Source organism: Hypanus sabinus, chromosome 1 (genome assembly GCF_030144855.1).
Source record: "Hypanus sabinus isolate sHypSab1 chromosome 1, sHypSab1.hap1, whole genome shotgun sequence".
NCBI lineage: Eukaryota > Metazoa > Chordata > Chondrichthyes > Myliobatiformes > Dasyatidae > Hypanus > Hypanus sabinus.
The window spans coordinates 48919545-48934080 of NC_082706.1; the positions used below are offsets into that span (position 1 = coordinate 48919545).

A 14536-nucleotide genomic window follows, 5' to 3' on the forward strand; every position below is an offset into this window, starting at 1 on the left:
TCTTGGAACCTATTCAAAAAATATCAAACACTACACCGCACATGCAAAAGAAAACAAATCACGCAACGGCAAACAAAAAAACAAGCGACAAATGGAGAAAATAAAACAAAAAACCAAAAGAGTCCAGCTATATTCATTTAACCTCAGTTCAGTTCAATCTAGCGGTGTCATTTGTTATCTACAGGCCAACCAAATCAAAGCTGCCCAAAATAGCAACAAAAAGAGGAATGACCAGAAAGCAGAAACAGATCATAACATGAACTACAGAGCTCACTCCACAAACCACATTGAGGAAGCGAGAGAGAGAGAGAGAGAGAGAGACCATTCGAGTGCAGGCCTGTTCCTTCAGGAGTAGTGAGAGAGAAGGAGCAAGACTGTCACATGCAGATACCCTCCTCCAGCAACAGCGAGCACAAGGCTAGCTGACAGCGTTGAACACTTGCTCGCCTTCCGCACTCGTGTCAATGATTTCAATCTTCCTTGATACTTTAATCGGTGACGTCAGCAGTGAAAAGTTAAAGTGAGAGTAAGTTTATTCTTAAGGTCACCATTCATTACCTTAAGATTCATTTTTCTCGCACACATTCACAACAAAACAAAGAAATATAATAAAATCAAAATTTCAAATGATGATTGAAGTACAAATAGAAAAGAAATTTCAAAAGATAGGGCAACATTTTTTTTTATTGAACTCTTTCAGCAATATTAGCTCAATACACCCTGGTGGCGTACCAGGGACATATTCAATGGGTTACCTCAGGTATACCGAGGTGGAATACCAGGAAGATATTTACTGAGTTAGCTCAGGTGCATCCTGGTCGAGTATGAGGCATATTCAATGGGTCAGCGCAGGAATATGTAGTAAGAATACTAGGAATATATTTATTGGTAACATACTGTATTTGCAGGGTCAGGTTTAAATTCAATATTGATATCGGTCAGAGTGGACATTCTGGGCTAAATGGCCATCTCCTATGCATCCTGAACCATGTTCTGACGGGTCAGTCAGAAATGAGACTGACTAAATGCCACCTGGTCTAAGCTAACATGAGAGAGAACTTCCTTTAACAGATGAAGAAACTCTGACCAGGGAGTGTGGCAGCTCATTTGTTGAGCCTCCCACCTTCAGTGACTCAGAGCTAATCTGGACCTCCGGAGCTGTCTGTGAGGCGTCCACACATTCTCCCTGGAAACACTTAAGATTTTCCTTGGGGGGTCCATTTCCCTCCCACATCCCAATGATGTGCAAGGTGAGTGGGTTAAATGGCCGCTCTAAATTTCCCCCTCAGTATGTGAGTGAGGGGTAGAATCTGCAAGGAAATTGATGGACAGATGGAAAAAATAAAATTGACATTAATATGTCTGAGTTGCTGAAGCAAAAATATTTTAAAATTTATACTTCGTTCTTTTCTTATTCAGCGGCAAGCAGAAAATGAGGAGACACTGTACGTGCATTCAAGGTTATATGTGATTACTTTACTGGAATAATACAAGTCATAAAATGCAGAAAAAGAGAAACAATAATTAGTTAAACAGTAGAAGAGACAAAATAGTTACCAAGCTACCAAATACTGCTGAAAGGAACAAGTGGCCTTCAGCAAATTTTCCCTCTTCCTCTCTCTTTCTCTCTTGTTACGGCCAGGCCTTAGGATACATTCCCATTTACACCAAGAGGGTGCTCCATTTTTACATCCCTCAAAAATAAAACATAACTCTTACCTTGGTACATTTCCAATACCAAGTATTCTGTCTGGTCTGTATCGTCTTAACCCTTGTGACCTTCAGTCTGAGGGCATAACTTAGAAACAGACACAGCAGGTCTGCAAGCAAAAAAATATTTATTGCCAGTATCTCATCTCAAGGATGAGTATTCATTCTCATATTCAGGCCATTAGAAAATTCAAGCTGACAACACTTTGTCTTACAACCACCATTTTTTGTTATATACTACTGTACATACTTAGGAAGAACCAAAAAATGACTTTTGGCTAAGTTAACTCATTCCTCTCAGTTGGTATTAATAGGTTTGCAGCTCAGCATGAACTTGATGGGCTGAAGAACCTATTGTGGTTTTGTGTGACTAGCATATGGATGAAAGATTTAAAGGGGACTGAGGGGCAACTTGTCCCCAGACAGTGATGGAATGTGCTTCTGAGGGAAGTGGTTGAAGCAGGTACATTAATAACATCTGAAATGACACTTGGGCAGGTACATGGAGAGGAAAGGTTTAGAGGCATAAGGGCTAAATCCAGGCAAATGAAACCAGCTTAGCTGAATATCTTGGTCAGTAAGGATGAGTTGGGCCAAAGGGCCTGTTTCATTGCTGTATATTCTGTCTCAGAGACAAATGAGTTTGGATTTATTATCATGGGCATGTGCACCCAGGGTAAAAATGGCATGAAAATCAGCATTTTACAGCAGCAACATAGTACATTACAAGCATAATGTAGTGCAGTTTGAATAAACCAATGCCACTGCAAGAGACCACAAGGGAAATTATCCTCTATAGAGCACCTGTTGATCAATCCAAAAATAATGTTTCAAAAATGTCAAAGTAACGCTGTCAATCATTAAAGAGCAACTAGCAAAACATACAATCTTGAAGCAATGAAACTGAAATGAGCAACATTAAATGTACTTAAGTAGACTTAAGCAAAGTAGTCAACAAAAGACATGACAAGGGGCCATCCCTAGCTCTAAACTGCCCAGAATAAAGCAAGAATATGTAACTAAGCCCTTCCCTTTTATCACGTCCGCACCCATGTGACTAGTTAATATAATAAACGCACAACACAGAATACAATGCAAATGTAAAACAGATGCATTGCTTCTGTATAAAAATATAAACCAATATCATCTACACACAACTTTGATAATTAAACAGAGTCAAGATGTTTAATATCAGAGGGCATGCATTTAAGGGGAAGGGTAAAATTGAAAGATGTTCAGGGCAAGGATTTTACACAGAATGGTGGGTATCTGGAATGCGTGGTGGAAACGAATACAGTAAAGTTGATGAAGAGGCCATGAGGCAGATGCATGAATGTGCAGGGGATGGAGGGAAATGGACATTGAGTCGGCAGAAGAATGATGTTAGATATGGATTTGTTTCATTCGCTTGGCACAGTATCATGGGCTAAGAGCCTGCTGAACTCTTCTGTGTTCTGTGCTCTGGAGCAAGTTCAGGGCAATTTTAGAGTTGGCTGAACTTCTGTACACGGAGTGGATTTGGGAATGATTCAACAATTCCGAACAGCTTCTTCCCCTCCACCATCCAGCTTAGCACATCAAGCTAACCAGCCTGGTTATGTTGTGTAACTCCAAAGCATAAAACTAATTGAAAGAAAGCACGGAGCAGAATAATATGTGTGCTCTAGTTTTGTCGTATGCCATTCAGGAACTTTATACAACGAATGCTCAAAAATATATTTACAATATTACTCAAATATTACCGGAATAGGTAAAAACACAACAAGCCTCTCCTCCGTGGACTTTATTTATACTTATGGCTGCCTCAGTAAAGCAGCCAGCAAAATCAAATACCCACCCATCCCAGCCATTCCTTGTTCTACATACTCGCATTGGGCAGAAGATACAAACGTGTGATAGTGTGTACCCACCAATCTCAAGGAGAGCTTTTGTCCTGCTTTTAAAAGAACATTAAACAATCCCCAGTACAGTAAGAGAGACTATCAACCTCAGTCTACTTCACTATGCTCCAAGTATCTCATTGCCGGTCTGCACTGCACATTATTTGTATTGTTAACACCTTATTCTGTGTTTTGTGCTATTCTACATGAATGCACAAATGTCAATATGAAATTCAAGTGCATCAATATGCAGAGGTGCAGTAAAATATTGCAGTAGCATCAGACACAGAACATCAATGAATAAAACATCTACAAATAAGAAACAAACAGTAAACATGAACTTTTACTACAAAGAGCTTAACTTAGCAACTACGTTTACATATATGGTTGCTAGTTTCATTTTTTATCTCTACATGTGACAATAATAATCCATCCAACTTCCACATGGCCCATGAACCCATTAGCACTGTATCCTTATTCTGTGCGGTTTTTCACTTATGTTGTAACCGATAAGATTTTGCAATGACACGAGGAAATCTGCAGATTCTGGAAATTCAAACGACACACACAAAATGCTGGTCAGAACGAAGGGTCTCGGCCCGAAACGTCGACGGCGCTTCTCCCTATAGATGCTGCCTGGCCTGCTGTGTCACACCAGCATTTTGGTAAGTTATTGCACTGTACTTTTCCCGCCAGACAATAAACTTAACGTTCTGGAAAACTGATAATAAATCCAAGCCAAACTGTTCGTGGAAAAGTGGCGCTGACGCAGTCGCTGGCAGAATGGAGTAGGAAAGGTAGGCAGGGCCGAATGTCCACGAATTATAATACGTACCCGACGTTATGACGCAAAACGTCAGAAGGGAGAGGGACGACGGCGATGACGGTGCGTGTAGGACGGCGAAAACTGGAGCCGCTTCGGACAACCGAACGAGCACTTCATTTTACTTCAGACCTGGATACCCCGGCGTCGACAGACGTCCGACAGCAGCGGATTCACCCACCTTCCGGCTAGATGGCGATCGTCGGCAACATGCAGGCGCACCGGATTGGCAGAGCTGGGAGTTTCTTCTATAGCACCCTCTGGTGTGCTGGAGGAGTGATGGGAGGTCTCCCCACTCTCACCTCCGGTGGCCCCAAAGCTTCAGCAGCATCGATGTATCAGGTACAGAAACACACGAGACCATGCAACACACACAAAACTCAGCAGGTCAGGCAAGATTTATGGAGGGGAATAAAGGGTTCTGCTTCATTCCTTTACAATAATGATGAAGGTATTTGCTCGATGGTCTGTTAATTTCCCAACGTAGATGCTGCCTGACTTGCTGATTTCCTCCAGCGTTTTGTGAGTGAATCAGGTTCAGACCTTTGCAGAGAAAACACATGAGATTACACAACACAGAAAGAGACCTCTAGGCCCAACAGTTCTATGCCAACCAAGATGCCCTGCTGTTCTGGTGGAATTCCAGAATCAGGTTTAATATCCCTCATCATGAAATTTGTTGTTACGCCACAGCAGTACATTCCAATACATAATAATAAAATCTAAAAAACAGGTTCCCGTATCTCCTCCTCTGATGATAGTTTTGAGAAGAGGGCATGTCCTGGATGATGGAAGCCCTTAATGATTAAAACCACCTTTTTGAGACATTGCCCCTTGAAGATATCCTAGGGAGGCTAGAGCCCATGATAGAGCTGACTGAGTTTACAACTTTCTGCAGCTTAATTCAATCCTTTGCAGTGGCTCCCTATGTCAGACAGCAATGCAGCCTGTTAGAATGCTCTCCACAGTACATTCAAGTTTATTGCCATTCAATCGTACACATGCATGCAACTAAACAAAACAATATTAACGGATAATGAAAATGACTTGGACATGATGGACTGAAGGGCCCACAAGGTTCCTCTCTTGTGTTTTCTATCAGTCAGGTTGATGGAGTCACTCAAACTTAGTCTAGCTGGCCCATCTCATCTCATTGCATCTCTCTATATGAGATTCAGTGCCGGTCATGTTTCGGGAGGCACATCCCTCCTCTGGCGTTTTGGATGAATAACCAAATGATAGGTGGGCACTGTTGTGAGCTCCATCCCATCCTGTTCTCAGCTTAGGCAATGCAGGATGCAGCAATATAAACTTCCTCTAGAATCACCCCTGATTTCCTGCTTCTCACCAGCCCTGTGTTTTCAACCCCCTCTTGATCCCTACTTACCTCTCCAATTGTGAACACCCTCTGGCCTCTACACCCCTTCTGTCCTTGCCTTGAGAGTTTATTGAACAGTCAGATATAAAACCGTTGAGTATATATTTATCCTGTCACCTTGGCATCTATGTAACCCTCTCTGATCCCTACACACCTCCTCATTTCTGTAATCACCTCTGTTCCCTACACTCCTCCCTGTCTCTCTAACCCCTTCTGCCCCCTACATCCCTCTCCTTCTCTGTGGTCCCCTCCAGTGCCTGTACCCCTTCATGTTTTGGTCAACACCTTTGGAGAAATCCAGAAAACACAAAATGCTGGAGGATCACAGCAGGTCAGACAGCATCTATGGGGGGGAATGAACTTATCAGGACGAGAAAGGAAGGCAAAGAAGCCAGATTAAGAAGATGGGGGTGGGGAGGGAGTATATGCTGACAGGTGAATCCAACTGAGGGAAGGTGGGTTGTGTGGGGGAGGAGAATGAAGAAAGAAAACAGATGAAAGGTGGAAGAGGCAAAAAACTGGAAAAATATATATTTTTAGGCAAGGATAGTGGTCTATGGAAGAAAGGGAAGGAGAAGTGGAACCAAAGGAAGATATGGAGAAGAGAAAAGGTGAGAGGATAACCTGAATGATGAATGGAAAAAAAAGAGAAAAAGGTGGAGTAGGGGAAGGGACGAGTTTCCTGATGTGCTGAACTCAATGATTTGAAAATCTCACTTCAGGATTAAATTCCTGCCTGGACTGCCTCATCACTTGACTGCCCCAGCCCCCAGCTCTGGCCCCTCAGCCTCTCCTCCTCCTTACTCTGCCTGTGGCTTATTTTATATCCCAACTGAATTCTTTGGCCAGTTTTCCCTTGTGACTTGTCTGAGCACAGCGGTTCAACAAAAGGCTGACTGTTTAAGCACCACAGCGTTTGAAGTGAGAGGAGGATATAAATAACAGAAAGAACCAAAGGGAACTGAGCACACAGTGTATTTTTATTTATATTAGATTCCTGGATAAGCTGAAGTTATGTCTGTGCTCTGAGAGTTTACTGGTCTGTCAGATATGAATGTCTTTAGTTATTCTGTCACCATGCATGGCCAGTAATGGATTATATCTCACTCCTATCCCAGCTGACACACTGGTGCAATAACGTATTTGGATGATATGTTTGTGATTGTGATATGCTGTGTATAATATATATGACATGGATGGAAATACACTTGAACACGGCTTTGATTAATAAGTTTAGAGGACTCAAAGATTGGGGGGAGTTGTGGGCAGTGTGGTGGAGTTGTAAGAGGATATGGTGAGGTACAGATCAGTTACAGATGTGTGATGAAATAGCAGGTGGAGTTTAATCTGGGCAAGTGTGAGGTGTTGCACTTTGGAAGGTCAAATGTAAAGGGGAAAGTACACATTCAATGTCAATATAAAGTGCGCTTCTTACTTATGTTCCATACATTAATATTAATACATTCATAAATATATGTACATGATAATCATTACTTAAACTAAATTATGGATGCATGTGAAGGGGATGGCCTCAGGAGGGAGCCTCTCTCCCAGCCAGAGGTGATTTCTGTGGAATTACTGTACATATAAAGTATTGCCCTGCTGACGGAGTTACAACTGCCAGGCTGTTTTCGCTGTCACTCTTTCTGCACTCCAGCCTTCTCCATCTGAGCTGCCACTGCGCTTTTAATTCCTGGAGGTACTTCTTAAAATGGGTCTCAAAATTAAGGATTACAATGCAGAATATAAAATACAAGAAACAGTGTTTGTGGTTGTTCCTGCGTCAGGTGTGATCCCAGTGAAATAATCCCATCTGTCTTTGTATGATCTGTTTGCTTCCCGACCGTACCTGTTCATGTGTCCATCTAAATGCCAGTCAACATCTCTGAAGATCTATCTCAGGCCCAACCTGTCGATGTAATTACAAAGAAGGCACGACAATGGCTATATTTCATCAGGAGATTAATGAGACTTGGTAAGTCATGAGAGACTCTCCCAAATTTCTACAGATGTGCTCTGGAGAGCACACTAGCTGTCTGTATCACTCTCTGGTATGAAGGGGCCACTGCACAGGATCGGAAAGAGCTGCAGGAAATTGCAAATTCAACCATCTCCATCTTGGGCTTTAGCTTCCCTCTCATCAAAGACATCTGCATGCACTATTCAGGAACTCCGTCACCCTAGACATGTTCTCTCCACATTGCTACCATCAAGGAGAAGATACGCACACTCAACATTTTCGAAACACCTGCCTCCCTACCACCATCAGATTTCTGAATGGACACCGAACCTATGTTGACTACCTCACTATTCATTTTCTTTTTTTTTTTGCTCTCTTTCTGCATTACTTATTTAATTTTATTTTATACTGTACTGTGGAAAAGTCTTAGGCACACGTGTGTAGCGAGGCTGCCTAAGACTTATGTACAGAACTGTATATGTCAATGTCGAGTGGAGGGTGTGTTTGTAAATCTGGCTCGAGCAAGGGATGAAGGGAATGGTAAGTGTGGAGCACCATGGAAGGAGTGTCGGACAAGTGGCAGAGGAATGCCAGGAACGTTGGATGGCATCTGTGCAGACACACACAGCCCTGAGACACCAGGCAAGGTCATTTTGTTGCAAGCAATTGGTTTATTGATCTTTGCAGAATGTTCCTCAGGGATTTCCCACTTACACCCCTCTGCCTTCTTTTCCTAACCATGATGCCCCTCTCCCTGCCACTTTCCCACTCTCAGTCCACAAGAGCCCCATATTAGAGTCAGGTTTATTATCACTCACATTTGTCTATAAGAGATAGGAGCAGAAGTAGGCCATTAGGCTTACAAAGTCTGCTCTACCATTCAATCATGGGCTGCTCCAATTCTTTCAGTCATCCCCACTCCTCTGCTTTCACCCCATACTCTTTGATGCCCTGGCTTATCAAGAACCTATCTATCTCTGACTTAAATACATCCAATGACTTGGCCTCCATAGCTGCTCATGGCAACAAATTCCACAGATTTACCACCTTCTAACTAAAGTAATTTCTAAGCATCTCAGTTCTAAAAGGACATCCTTCGATCCTGAAGTTGTACCCTCTTGTCCTAGAACCCCGTACCATGGGAAATACCTTTGCCATATCTAATCTGTTCAGGCCTTGTAAAATTCAGAATGTTTCTTGGAGATCCCCCCTCATTCTACTGAACTCCAGGAAATACAGCCCAAGAGCTACCAGATGTTTCTCATACGGTAACCCTTTCATTCCTGGAATAATTCTCGTGAATCTTCTCTGAACCCTCGCCAATGTCAGTGTATCCTTTCTAAAATAAGGAGCCCAAAACTGCACACAATACTCCAACTATGGTCTCACGATTGATCTTATAGAGCCTCAACATTACATCCCTGCTCTTAATATTCTATGCCTCCAGAAATAAATGCCAACATTGCATTCGCCTTCTTCACAACAGACTCAACCTGGAGGTTAACCTTTAGGGTATATTGCACAAGATCTCCCATTTTGCATGTCTGCATTTTTAGTTCTCTCCCCATCAAAATAATAGTCTGCCCAATTATTTCTTTCACCGAAGTGCATGACCATATACTTTCCAACGTTATATTTCATTTGCCACTTCTTTGCCCATTCCCCTAAACTATGTAAGTCTCTCTGGAAGCTTTCTGTTTCCTCAACACCCCGCTTCTCCACCTATCTTTGGAACGTTGGCAAATTTAGCCACAAATCCATTCATACCATCGTCCAAATCATTGACATACATCGTAAAATGCAGCAGTTCCAACACCAACCCCTTTGGAACTCCACTAGTAACCGGCAGCCAGCCAGAATAGGATCCCTTTATTCCCACTTTCTTTTTACTGCTAATCAGGCCATGCTCCACCCTCAATAATAACTTCCCTCTAATTCCATGGACTCTTAATGTAATGTTAAAATTGTATAAGGCATTGGTAAGGCCAAATTTGGAGTATTGTATACAGTACTGGTCACTGGAAGATGTCAACAAAATAGCGAGAGTACAGCGAAGGTTTACTAGAACGTACCTGGGTTTCAGCACCTAAGTTACAGAGAAATGTTGAACAAGTTAGGTCTTTATTCTTTGGAGCGTAGAAGGTTGAGGGGGGGGACTTGATACAGCTATTTAAAATTATGAGGGGCATAGCTAGAGTTGACGTTGATGAGCTTTTTCCAGTGAGAATATGGGAGATTCAAACAAGAGGACATGAGTTGAGAGTTAGGGGGCAAAAGTTTAGGGGTGATATGAGGGGGAATTTCTTTACTCAGAGTGGTAGCTATGTGGAACGAGCTTCCAGTAAGTGGTAGAGACAGGTTTTATATTGTCATTTAAAGTAAAATTGGATAGGTATATGGACAGGAAATTAATGGAGGGTTATGGGCTGAGTGCAGGTGGGTGGGACTGGGTGAGAGTAATCGTTTGGCACAGACTAGAAAGGCCAAGATGGCCTGTTTCTGTGGTGTAATTGTTATATGGTTATCTTGCCAAGCGGCCTCATGTACGGCACCTTGTCAAAAGCCTTCTGAAAATCCAGGTACACCAAGTGTACTCCATCTGCTTTGTCTACCCTGCTTGTGATATCATCAAAGAATTGTAGTAGGTTTGTCACGCAGGATTTTTCTTTCAGGAAACCATGCTGTCTTTGGCCTATCTTGTCATATGCCTCCAGGTACTCTGTAATTTCATTCCCAACAATTGATTCCAATAACTTTCCAGCCACTGATGTCAGGCTAACAGGTATATAATTTCCTTTCTGCTGCCTCCCACCCTTCTTAAATAGCGGAGTAACATTTAGAATTTTGCGGTCATCTGTTATAATGCTAGAATCTGTCGTTTCTTGAAAGATCATTGTTAATGCCTCTGCAATCTCACCAGCTATTTCCTTCAAGTCAAGTCAAGTCATATCACTTCTTATTGTAATTTCGACCATAACTGCTGGTACTGTACACAGTTAAAATGAGACAATATTTTTCAGGACCATAGTGCTACATGAAACAGTACAAAAACTACACTGAACTACATAAAAACAATACAGAAAGAAAAACTACACTCGACTACAGACCTACCCAGGACTCCATAAAGTGCACAAAACAGTGCAGGCATTACAATGAATGATAAACAAGACAATAGTCACAGTAGAGGGCAGTAAGTTGGTGTCAGTCCAGGCTTGGTATTTTCGGAACCCAAGAGTGCATTCCATTAGGTCCAGGAGATTTATCCATCCTCAGACCATTCAGCTTCCTGAGAAGCTGTTTAATTGTAATATTTACTGCAAAAAATTCACTTCACTGACACTCTTGAATGTCCGGTATACTGCAGATATCTTCCACTGTGAAGACTGATGTAAAATATGCATTTAGTTCCTCTCTTATCTTTGTGTCTCTCATTACAATATCTGCCCTCGACTCTCTTTTACCCTTTATATACTTTAAAAAGCTTTATCTTCTTTGATATCTGTCGCCAGCTTCCTTTCATAATTCATTTTTTCCTTCCAACTGACCTTTTTAGTTTCCTTCTGCAAGTTAGTAAAAGCTCCCCATCCTCTATCTTCCCACTAGCTCTGGCTTCCTTGTATACCCTCTCTTTTGCTTTTACTCTAACTCTGACTTCACTTGTCAGCAATGGTAGTGTCCTTCTTCCCTTTGAAAATATCTTCTTTGGAATATATCTGTCTTGCATTTCCCTCATTTTTCACAGAAACTCCAACCATTGCCGCTCTACTGTCTTTCCTGCAAATGTCTACTTTTTAGTCTACTTCAGACAATTCTCCTCTCATTTCATTGTGTTTTCCTTCATCCTACTGAAATATTGACACATTGGATTATATTTTTTTCCCTCTGAAATTTCAATGTGAACTCGATCATATTGTGATAACTGTTGCATAAGGTTTCCTTAACCTTAAGCTCTCTTATCACCTCCGGATCATTGCACAACACCCAATCCAGAACAGTCGATCCCCTAGTGAGTTCAACAATAAGCTGCTCTAAAAAGCCATCTACAAGTTCTCTCTCTTGAGGTCCAGTACTGACCTGTTTTTCCCAATCCACTTTCTTGTTAAAATCCCCAACGATAATCATGACATTGCCTTTCTGACATTCCTTTTTTGTCTCCTGCTGTAATTTGTAATCCACATCCCGGCTACTGTTTGGAGGCCTGTATACAACTGCCATTAAGGTCCTTTTACCCTTGCCATTTTTTTAACTCAACCCAATCCTATGTCATCGCTTTCCAATGGTTTAATATTATTTCTTATATACAGAGCCACACCAGCCCCTCTGCCTAATAACCTATCTTTCTGATACGCCATAGATCTTGCCGAAGCCTGAAAGAGCTAAAGCCTGTCGCTTCTACTGTCACCACTGCCCTATTCCGGACAATGGCCGCCTCGCTTATTCTTTGTGCACTTTTAACTGCTCCATCAAGCTCAGTTGCCACTGCTGATAGGCCCGGCATAATGGACTAATGCCCGTGAAGCTCTCATTTTAAGTCACCAACTCTGACCCGTGAGGAGCTCTCCTCTGTCGAGCTCTGTTGCCACCGCTGATAGATTTTGCACAATGCCATGAAATTTGTTTTTAATTGTAGCAGCAGTACAGTACAATATATTTCTTACTGTAATTTATAGTTTTGAATTATATATTGCAATTTAAAGTTGCAACAAAATAACATATTTGATGATAAATAACAGTGATATTAAGTCTGATTTTGATTCTAAATATTGCTGTCATATTTGCCTCCACCACTGCCTCAGCAGCATGTTCTAGACTCCTGCTGCCCTCTATATGGAAAAAATACTTAAATTTATTTTAAATTCTCCCTAACTCTTTGGAACTCTGCTGTCTGGTGTTTGGCATTTCCTGTCACTGTTTCAAAGTATTTTAAGCACATTTCCCATTTCCAAATTGATTCTGCATTCACACACATTTCCATCGGTACAGGGGTTCCTTCGTTACAGGTAACTGCATGTAATTTTACCTATTTATGTCTAGAGGTACAATGCAGAATGTGCCCTTGGCCCTTTTAACTCCACTGCCCAGCAACCCCTAATTTCAAGATCTTGACTTAATCTCAGGACTAATTCCAATGATTAGTTATCCTACTAACCAGTATGTCTTTGGACTGTAGGAGGAAACGAGCACCCAGCGAAAAGTCATGCATTGCACGGGGAGGCAGATGACATCAAATTTAAAATCTGAACTCCAGTGCCGTGGGCTGTAACAGTGTCATGCTAACTTCTATGCTTCCATGGCACCCAATTTTCCCATATAATTTCAAACCAGGTCAGGCAATATCTGCAGAAACACAAACCCTCCCCACCATCAAAGACATCTAAAAAGTCAAGGTTACTATCTTAACTACGTGCAATGAAAACCTTAAATGCAGCAACATCACAGGCACCAAGTGCTGGGCGATCTTAAGGCATTGTCTCAAAAGGTGGCATTCGTCACTGAGGACCCTCACTGTCCATGACATACCCTCTTATGGTGCTCCCATTACCCTCTGGTTAAAAAAAAAATTCTCATCTCAGTATTCTGAGACTGCACTCTCTGGTCCTAGACTCTTCCACTAATAAAAACATCTTATCTGTGTACACCTCTCCATTCATTTAAGTGAGATCTCAAAGTTTATTTATTATCAAAGAACATAAATGTCACTATATATGTTGATGAGATTTGTTTTCTTCTGGGCATATTCAATAAATATAATAGCCATATAGAGTCAGTGAAAGACCACACCAATTAGGGTGTGCAAAAGATGACAAACTGTGTGAGTACTAATATTTAAAAAAAAGAAATGATTGCACGTAAGCATCAAGAACATGAGATGAGGAGTCCTTCAAAGTGAGTCCATAGATTGTGGGAACTGTTCAATTATGAGGCAAGTGACGATGAGTAAAGATATCCTCTTTGGTTCAAGAGCTTAATGGTTGAGGGGTAATAACTGCTCCTGAACCTGCTGGTATGAGTTCTGAGGCTCCCATACCTTCTTCCTGATGACAGCAGTGAGAAGAGAGCATAACTAGTGGGGGTGGGCCACTTATAATGGATGCTGCATTCCAGTGACAACGCTCTGTATAGATATGCTTAGTGGTGGAGAGGGACTTACCTGTGATTGCCTGGGCCATGTCCACTACTTTTTGAAGGATTTTCCATTCAAGGGCATTGGTATTTCCCCAGGGAGTACAGGCCCAGAGCCATCAAACGTTCCTCAAACCTGTGGCTTTTCATTCCCAGGGTTATTATTGTGAACCTCCTCTTGAGAGGCTCATCTCCAAATCCAAGATATTCTTTCTTAGATAACGCCCAAAAATTCTTCACAATACCTCAAGTGAAGTCTGACCGGTACTTTGTGAAGCCTCAGCATTATGTCTTTGCTTTTATATTCTAGTCCTCTTGAAATGAATTGCATTTACCTTCCACAACCTGTAAGTTAATTGTTGAGGAATCCTGCACTCCAAAATCCCATGACACCTCTAATTTCTGAATTCTCTCCACGTTCAGAGATAGTCTACACGTTTCTGATACCCTCAGCCATGCGTCATCATCCTCCTCCTCTGGTTGGTTTTCCTGTTGGTCCTGCTGCCTGTGTGTTGAGGAAGAACCTTCAATGCTCTCACTCCTTTTGTTTCCTGCTATTTCCTTTCTTGTTTTTTTTCTGTCTGCACTCGGTGTTTTTTCTGCTGTATTTAGTTCTGATGTTTATAGCGGGTTTCCTGTTTCAGAAGTGACCAGGGGATGAC

The 14536-nt window shown here is 41.8% G+C and overlaps 2 long non-coding RNA genes across 2 annotated transcripts in view; one reads left to right on the forward strand and one right to left on the reverse strand.

The window, feature by feature from the left end:
- Positions 1-1454: 1454 nt before the first annotated feature.
- LOC132393551 (uncharacterized) lies at positions 1455-4535 on the reverse strand. Its single transcript, XR_009511935.1, has 2 exons — positions 4426-4535; positions 1455-4136 (listed from the first exon to the last, which is right to left on the reverse strand). It is a non-coding gene; the product is annotated as an uncharacterized LOC132393551 (long non-coding RNA).
- Positions 4536-4616: 81 nt separating this feature from the next.
- The window catches only part of LOC132393548 (uncharacterized), a 45820-nt gene continuing 35900 nt past the window's right edge, over positions 4617-14536 (forward strand). Inside the window, exon 1 of the long non-coding RNA XR_009511933.1 lies at positions 4617-4755. This is a non-coding gene — a long non-coding RNA (uncharacterized LOC132393548). The remainder of the gene's footprint in view (positions 4756-14536) is intronic.